Source organism: Platichthys flesus, chromosome 16 (genome assembly GCF_949316205.1).
Source record: "Platichthys flesus chromosome 16, fPlaFle2.1, whole genome shotgun sequence".
Classification (NCBI taxonomy): Eukaryota; Metazoa; Chordata; class Actinopteri; order Pleuronectiformes; family Pleuronectidae; genus Platichthys; species Platichthys flesus.
In genome coordinates, this window is record NC_084960.1 from 12,247,560 (window position 1) to 12,257,315 (window position 9,756).

A 9,756-nucleotide genomic window follows, 5' to 3' on the forward strand; every position below is an offset into this window, starting at 1 on the left:
GGACGAAGGGGTTAATTGATGCAGATGTTGATCGCTTTTACACACAATGCAGGGAGCATCTCCCCAGTGGCTCCTATTAGAGGCAGTTTTAATGAAGTGCTAAACAGAAGGCTTTCCTACAGTGTGGCCCGTCCTCATGGAAGACCCCGGCAAAGGAGAGCACTCTGCAGGAAAACAAGGTCCCCCATTGATTATCATGCCGAATAACTGAATCCTCCCCCCGATCAATGCTTATTTCTCAACTTATGGACCCTAATAGAAGACAACGTGAGAGGAAGTCAATCAGGATGGCGTAACATCGCTTAAGGGCGCATAACTGAGTGAGAGGCGGTGGAGGAAAAAAACCGCTGAAGATTTTAACCTCTTGATGGTAATGGTCCCAATAGTCCAGCTGTTACTTCACTGACAGGCTGCAGTTTAAGAAAGGGTCAATTCTGGGGTTTTAGATCATTTTAGAATTTTTTTATAAATGGTTCATTCTTTCAATATTTAACTCATGAGAAATATGATTTTTTTTAGTATCCCAAATCAGGACTTTTTCACAGCAATGATCACACTGGGTAAAACAGAACACAAATAAAGAATGAACGCACGCTGTTCCACTTGAATTTAATTCCCCCCAAAAAAGCGAATTTTTCTTTCTAAAATTACACAGTGGATAAAATCACGCCGCATACTGAGTACTAGTCAGTGGAGGTTGGTTAAAGTGACGGTAATGTAATGGGGCTTCTCACGCAGCGTTACCAGCCCATAGTCACTAAATTCTGCTCATTAAAATGACAAACCCAAACACACAGTTGCTCAGGCGTGATCTTCAGCTGTGTGTGGCATCTGGCCCTGACGCACCTCCGCCCCCCCAACTCCCAAGAGCATCGCCGGAAAACACACACACACACACACACAAACATAAATGCGCACACGCGCGCACACACACGAACGCAACCCTACCCCAATCAAATTTTAAAACAATCAGCATTCCCTTCATTTCCAATTTAGTACCTGTCATAGCCTCCTATTAGTGTCCACTATGATCCAGTATAAGGGGTTTATAAACGAGGACGGCGTTTTCCCCCTCCCCTCCGGTCTGAAGGAGTTTTTCCACATTTCCCCCCCCAGTCGGCTCCTCACTCCATCCGTCCGCCTCCTCCGTCCTGATTATCAGGAGACACCAATTTCAAAGAGACATCTTAATAGTGATGTCAACGTATTAATTAGAAGTGTTAATGAGCTAAAATCAACCCAAATTAAATTAATGCAGCAGTAGACAGAGAGCGAAATTAGCTTCAATTTCTGTAAATGATTCTGAAGTGTGCACAACATATCAGCCTGTCTGAACATTCCCATCCCCCAAAGCTAATCAAGAGCTACATTGCAATTAGCTGCTTAATTAAAGCAACACTCTGCTTGGAAAATCCGGCACAATTAAGTAATGGCTGTTATAGCATGAAGACAGACTGTATTTTTCTTCCGGAGGAGAGAGGGGGGGAAAAAAATAGAAAACAACATATTCTATCCCCTAATGGCCTGCAGGGGATTGAGCCGGCCAAGACGTGCCAAGATGGAGAGGTTTCTATCTCACGCTTCAATGGGGATCTTTGCTCCAGCTGGAAGCCTTGTGAATCAACGACAGCAAGGCAGATCAAACCGCCGCGCCCGGGGTTGCCGAGACATCTGAATTGGCACCGAATGGGACGACTGTGTCCTCATCACCAGTTCTGTTTTAGCAGCTCAATGGCTTCCAGTTGGACGGAGCCGCTCCAGACTATTGACACTTTGCACATATTTCAGCGGCGGACCTGTTGCTGATCCCCGCGGCTGTGGTCACTGTTGTCCTTCGACGCCTGCTGGTGGGGCTGGAATGCGCCACGGTGACGAACCAGCGCGGGCCAGGGGACGCCGACCGTATCTACATGGTTAAACTGGATTCATTTGCTGTTTGAAAACGACACAACACCCACCGGATGCCCAATTAGAATGCTGCGGGCCAATTAGTGCTTGAAATTGAAATTTTCCTGCTAAAGGAATGATAAGATCTGCTTGTGGAGGATCTAATCTGAACGATGATAGGAGGTCACTTGATGAGGTCGTGTGATAAACTGCAAATGTATATTTGTATATCAGGCAGCACAAAGGAGGCGAGAATTCCTTTGAGTTTGATGGGAACTGATCCTCCCAGTCCAAATCCAATAGTACTACATATACAAAAAACTGTTGACATGACAGAAATAAACCTACTTTACTGGTTTACTTCATAGTCTTTTTAAAAAGATGAACAACCACTATCCTTTGACATGTGACCTTTTAGTTGGACCTGTGTCCCATCTACTAACATGGAGGGGTACAATATTTAAGACTTGTACTGCAGTCAACCACCGGGGGGTGGGGGGGGGAGGATTGAGACACTTTGGCTTCACTTTGAGTACAGTATATATGTGTGCCATTATCTTTTTAAAGATTGCAATTTTTTAGTTTGTTCTCATGTGTTCCTGCAGCTTATAACTCTTACTGCTCACAGTTTTTTTTAATGTTGAGCATCTGTGTGTATAGCTCCTCCCTTTTCTCTATGAGGTGCAATGTGTCTATCAATATATAAGAGTTTGTTGTTACACGTTCTAAGTTCATGGAAAATATTTGTCAGTGTGTTTGAACACACAAAACTTCAAATTCAAATGAGTGGTGGGATTCACACAGAGAGACTAGATTAAGTGGGACTATCAAAAAACAAATGGTTTTATTCCACTGAAGAGTAACAGCTTTCAGAGCTTTTTAAATAAGTGTAATGTCTGTTCTCGCATCTGAGGAACCCCTCCCTGCCCTTCATCTATTATCTGGCTTTCCAAGTGTCTGAACGAGTGGTGAGCTGTGGTTAACAGCGTCCTCGGAGGTGGAGTCCAGGGACCGTGGTGTAAACGCCATCCTTCAGCAGGTGTAGGCCACAGCAGAGCATATGCCGTCAGGTAACCAGGCTGGTTTGCTCTGCAGAGACTCCGCTGTGATCGTTTTCCCTGGGCCTGCTTCTGCTGGGAACCAGTGTCACTCACAAACACCATCTGCCAGGAAACAGGTCTGCCTGCGAGGAGCATTTATCAGCGGGTCAAGTAGTGGTGCCACACACCTGCTGGATCAAACAAAAGGAGATGGCGCTTCCTAATTTCGTCTTTAGGAATGAGCCGTGTAAACATAAAACAGTAAAAGCACTGGGCCACAAAAGATGGCTCAGAGGCACCAGTGCTCCAGGAAACCTTTCTCTTTGCTGGAGAGAGGGGGAGAAGACACCTGAAGTGTTTGACGCTAAATTAGCTTTTCAAAGACAATAATTAGACTTCTCCCCCTGAAGGTAAATTACCTGCTAACCAAGTGAACTGTGTTCTAATTATAGGATCTTGCCCCTGAGCCATTGCCAGGGATCCTTGTTCCTAACAAGAAGATGTAAAACACATTTTCAGAGCAAAAAAAAAAACATGCTCTCGCGGTAAAGCGCACAGAATACAGAGAGGAAACATGCTCTGTGCTCCGGTGGCTCCGGGAAACTGACGGATCACTCGCGCAACCTGTGGAGGATTTAAACAAGATAATTTCCTGCAGCGACCAGATGGAAGCTATCGCTCCTTATGTGCGTTTTGACAGGAGAGGTTGACTGAGCAACACTGGATGGGTGACAACTAGGTACTTATCTGTGCTTTGCATATTTTGCCGTTGATGTGGTGACACGACAAATTGATTTGTAAGACACACACATTCGGTGAAAGGATATTGAATATTTACACTCGCTATGTAATAAAAAACCTATCATGTCTGCCTTGTGGGGGGGGGGGGGGCTTCCGTTGGCCTTTATGGGTCTAGGTAATTTCTCATTGTTCTGCCGGGGTCGAGCGTCGAGGCTCCCCGCAAGGCGGCGGTGTGGCTGCGACAGTCACGAGACGAGGGGGCCCACACATTTGAATTCATCACCCGTGCCGATCGCCCGCCACTAATTAATATGTAAATTCAACATTGTTTGTTTGCTGCCGTGTCAAACTTTGATGTGAGGAGCAGCTTCCAGGTTAACCGAGATTGAGTGGAGATTGAGGGCTGGAGACCTGCCACGTATCAGCAGCCAGCCTGTAATCTAATATTTTATTTAAATACATCCACTAATACTGTACGTCTCCACAGCTTAGAACCTGGGAGACAGGCTAATGATATTTTATTAAGCCAGAGTAATTGAGGAGCCCATCAAAATATGTAATTAAACACTTAAGCATAATTATCCAACACAGTAGGAACCCAAATGAATTAATTAAAAAAAACGCCAATACATCAATTTATTTGAATTCCTTTGTCCCTTTTCCACTTGTAATAATTAACATTTTAATTGCCTTAATTTGTGACGAGCAAAGAGAAATCCACACCTTATTCAACGGCAGAAATAAAGTGAGACATTGTGATCGCAGGGAAATGAGGATGAATGTTACAGAATAAGATATTTTTTTTTGTGGAGTTAAAATAGGAGGGTGTGATGGTGTGTATATCCATTTCTGTGTGTATGTGTGCGTGTGCATGTGCACGTGCATGTGCATGTGTGTGTGTGTGTGTGTGTGTGTGTGTGTGTGTGTGTGTATGTGTGTGTGTGTGTGTGTGTGTGTGTATGTGTGCGTGTGTGTGTGTGTGTGTGTGTGTGTGTGTGTGTGTTGCCTGCCTGGGTGTATGTTCATTATCAGCAGTCTGGGCTTGATGCATACCTGGAGAGCAACTTAATATCCTCAGGCCACTACTACATGTCAGGCCATGAGAAAGATACGCACACAAGACAGAGGAACATCCCTGGCCCCGGTGGAGCCATTTACCTTTCTCCAAGTAGGTTCAAGATATTAATTAAGATAAATCCACCTCGATTCACGCATTCCGCCATCTGCCTATTTATCAGAATTATGTTAATCATTTCTGCAGGGCAGAAGAATTATTACCCATTTTGTCGGTAATTCGTATTAACATTCAGAACTAAATGATTTCTGCATTCTGCTCCGTGTGGACTCCCCGCACCATGTCATCTTTTTCAGCACACATGGTAAAAAGAAGGGACACATTCGAAACACTCGCACAGAGAGCGCATGACAGCGATTTCCCTGCGGTACTCCCACAAACAATATGGAAATGTATCCATTCTAATCATACACAGCCTCTCAGGATTTATCCGTCATGATGCTCCTCGTGCATTCGAGCGGCTTTAAACAAAACAATAATCTTACGATGATCCGTTCTGTCTCGCTGGCTGTGATTTTTAAGTGATTCGAGGTTGCTTTTTTCCCCCCCTCCTCTCTTTTGGCCAATAGATGAGCTAGTTAATTAAACTCTGAGGAGATAATTAAGATCAGGCGGCTGCTTGAATCACGCCGGTCATCCTGCCATTATGGGGGGGGCAGGCCGACAGGTGGCACGCGCCGGCCTGCGTCAGGTGACAGCCCAGCCAACAGATCGCACCATGTCACGGTGGGTGCACACTTCATAGCGTCCCCTGGTGCGAGACACTCCTGAAGACCCGCGTGTCAAACTCTTCCACGGCCGATCCACTGAGTTCGTTGGGCTTAATCTCAGCTTCGGCCGTGTGGATGCTGCCGGCGGACGCCATGACCGGGGTCGGAGTCAGGGGGCTACGGGGGAAGTGCCAGGGCTAAAACAGGGCAGATCATACTCCTGCACAAGCCATGGGCTAATGAGGGTGAGAACGGGGCCAGGCAATGCTATGTGATTAAATTTAGATCTGGAGGGAGATCTTGACCCACGGTGGCCTACGTCTAAGTGACATTTACCCAAGAGAAACACACTGCAGCTGAGGCTTATTAACCTTTTATAGATCTAAGCACGGACGCCTGTCTTAATTGGCAATTGGATTATTAAATGGGCCGAATACAGAGTGATTTGATCCAACAAGGTCTTTACAATGTTTTGAAAGGTCCAGTCAAGGTGACAACGTGTGCATCTGATCCATGTAAGAGGTTCAAGCTTCTATAAAGTCACGTTTTCAGGCCAGTGTTTCAGTCGATTACAGACTTTCAACAAGCCGCGTTGAAGTTAAGTCATCGGGTTAACTGTGAATTACAATCGCATAGTACAGAGCTGTCAATAGTACAGAGCTCGGATCAGTTTTACAGCAAAAATCGATATATCATCAGAGCAGAGACGGACACTGATGATAGAATGATGGAAACTCTATTGACCACTGGTTCATTGCAGTGCGTTTTTTTATTAATGCAAACAAATGATAATTCTTCACTTTGTTCAAATATTGTATCATATATTTACTTTTACAATGTACAATTTAATTGATCTTATTTAAAATGTGAGGCCAATTACAGCCACTTAGACAATCAGGGTAATGATATAAAGGACTAAAGTGAATGTTTTCTTTTGCAGGTGTGATTACAAACAGAACGGGAATTACATTTATATGTGAAACTGCAACTTATTTTTTTTAGAATTTGAGCTTATGGATAATAGGTGAAACGAGTTGTACATATAGATTTTATTCGTGTGAAAAGATTTTTAATACATTTGCCGGGAAAGTTACAATTAATTTGTCATACTTTTCAAGTCTATTCTTGTATATAGAAAATACAGGAGGCGAATATAAACAGTTATATTTATGCAGACCTTTAAGCACACAGTTTGCATTGTCTGTGATCCCAGTGGCAATTACACATTGATTCTATGTTTAGCTTTTCTTATGCATGTGTGCTGCTTCATAAACGTGTGTTTGAATTGAGTTTGAATTTCATATTTCAACCCTTGATATGTCTAAGCTAAAAACTGATAGCTTTATAAACATTGTATTAATTCAACAAACGTTTATTTCATTCCAATGGTAAAAAATATATTTAATGTCTAGGAGAGGTATATATCTTAGTGGCATATTATCTTCACACGAAAGAAATGTAATGGAGAGCTATCATACTCAACACTTTCAAAAGAGCAATTGTTATTAACTGTGAAATCTGTAATATTGACTCACTGGAGATTGACAGGTTATATTTATATGAACAAAAGTACGTTATATTTTTTGATTTGAATCACATTTCATATTTTGCTGCACCAGTATCACATTTTTTGACATCTGAATAGCAGATTATATACGATTCCATGTGTCCCCAACTTACTGACTTTTAAAAAACCCACATGAGCTCAGTGCTCGACTCATCTTAAATCACAGGGGATAACCACTTGATTTAGGTTTGAATCATCAGTGTTTGTGTGATTCACAGTTTATTTACTCATTGAGTCTAATTTAAAATAAAGAAGCTGAGCCCAAATATTCTCATTTGAGCAGATTTTCCCAGCAGCTCTAACACTCGTGTCTGTTTTCTGGGGAATATATTCATTAAGCGGGAGACGGCCACTTTTATGGACTTCTTACAGTCAGTTAAGATGACCGACAAGCAGTGGGAACATTAGTTCTGTGCCACAAGTCCCATACATCAACTGTCTTGTGGCGAGTAAGGGAGGGGATCAACATATTCTAAATGAGCAGACATAATCCCACTGAATGTGGAGTTAAGCCATTTCATAATTAGCAGATTTTCTAATGTATGCCAAGCTTTAATGACCTTTGCAAATGAGAATGGTTGTTTGAATTTCCATCCTTCACATCGCTTTATCCCTGCCATATCTGCCTGATAGAATGAGTGCACCAGTTGATGATATGCATAAGCTTAATGAACAAGTGCACACACTTCTGAATGGAAACTGATGGGCTCAAGCCAGGGAGATTGGAAATGCATTTCCACACCTTGCATATCATCATCATGACCTTAAGTGGCGCCTCCCTGACCCATTAACAATGCATTTCAAGCCTTTTCCTTCAATTAGGTACACTTTTCAGTCAGATTCCCCTCATCAAAATGCTATTAGTAGGCGATCTTATCAGAAATATACCAGACTTCTATAGCATCGCAGCCCTTTAAGTGTTGTAAATAACAAAATTATCATTCATTCAGCAGCGCAGATGGCAATCAGGAGGAGCAGGGCTTTGCCTTCTGAGCCGGTTAATATGTTGTTGTGAAGAGCTCCAGATATCTAACGTGAAAAGTGTAACTCTCACATATCAAGTTTTAAATTGGCTTTGATCAATACTTTTATTCTAATTCCACAAAAGTCGGCCTGTCTGTATGTGGAGCGCATATCTCCAGAACTGTTCGTCTTATTGACTTCACACTAGGCATGTGTTCTGGTGAGGGCCTGAGGATGTGCAGTGTGGAATTTGGTACGATGTGGACACGTGATACATATCATATTAATAAAAAATAAACATTAATGTAAATAAACAGTCAACCAGCAATGTGAAGCTGCTTTTGGAAAGTTCATTTTGCTTAGGAACATTTCCAACTATAAAGAAGTTACCCAGAAGTATTTCACAATAAGCCCTGTTTGAATTCTCTAAATAATAAGGAAAGGAGCTTCAATGCTTCCTCACTTATCTCCTTTAGCATAGGAAACAGCGGCCCCTCCTTTAGGAAAGCAAAGGAGAAGGCACCGGCCCACAAGTCTTTGCGGTGGCAACATTTAACACGGCGCAACCTCGTATTTGCACCTGGACACACCCAAGGAAATATGAAAAAACAGAACAAGCTATTTGTCTACTAAGTAAAAACACAACGTTCCTTTGTTGGAGAAATGCTTTAAACTAAACTGAATTACAAAGCTTTTATTTTGAAAGCTCTGAGCTTGGGTCTGAAGATTGTGTTGGTTGCTTAACACACAATAGCCAACATTTAACCTAAAGGAGGATTTTTTTACTTCACTCTGTTTCCTGGAATCAACATCCAGCAAATAAAGAATGAAAAGTGACAGTATGTTGTAGATCTGTTTGAAGAGGACTCACTAATGACAAGGAATAATTCTGAAGTAGCTTCGGAGCATTAACAAGGGAGAAGAGAACAGAACATTCCAAACAGGCAGGTTTACAAAGGGCACCGCTCTGGTATTAACAATAGACCACCTGACTACACATAATGTGAACGTTACTCCTCCTGGTGAGGAACCACAGAGATAGTTCCCACTGCTGCAGTTTCCTGTACCTGAACGTGTCCTTGGCTTCCGGCACCTTACTTTGGTTTGTCAGTCTTCAACTTGATTGAATCTCCCATCTCTCAATGTTTTAAAGCTGCAACAGGCCACAGTTTTCTATCAATCAGCTATACAGACAACCATTTCTAATATATAACCTAACGTAAGAAGAGGTGAAACACCAAGAAAACTCCTGTAAACACATCTGCCTAAAAGGTTCATCTTGTGTTTGCTGTTCAAAAGCGATCAAATAAAAGGCCACAATCACAAGCTATGAAAAATGTTGTCAATAATATCCTATTAAAAAAAAAGAGGTAAATCGCCCACATTAAAGGTGAAGCACCTCACAGCAGAAATTGAATATTATATCAATAATTGTGTTAAATCACCTGAAACTAACAATTCTTTTCACTGTACGACTAGAAGGAACCCTATGAATCTCTGTATTTTACAGTGGACCAGAACAGACAAAACAAACACTGGCTCTTGAGAGAGTTCATATAAATTCACACCGGCAACAACATTTTCACACTTCCCTTCACACTATAGATATAATCTAAAACTAGTACATATATAAGTTTATATCGATCGTAATGACATTGGGATGATTTAATTATGAAATGCCTTATAAGAAAGTTAACACCCTCTATTGTGGTATATACAGAAGAAGCAGGGTATGCAAGGAGGTTATGTTTTCACCCCTGTTCATTTGTGTGT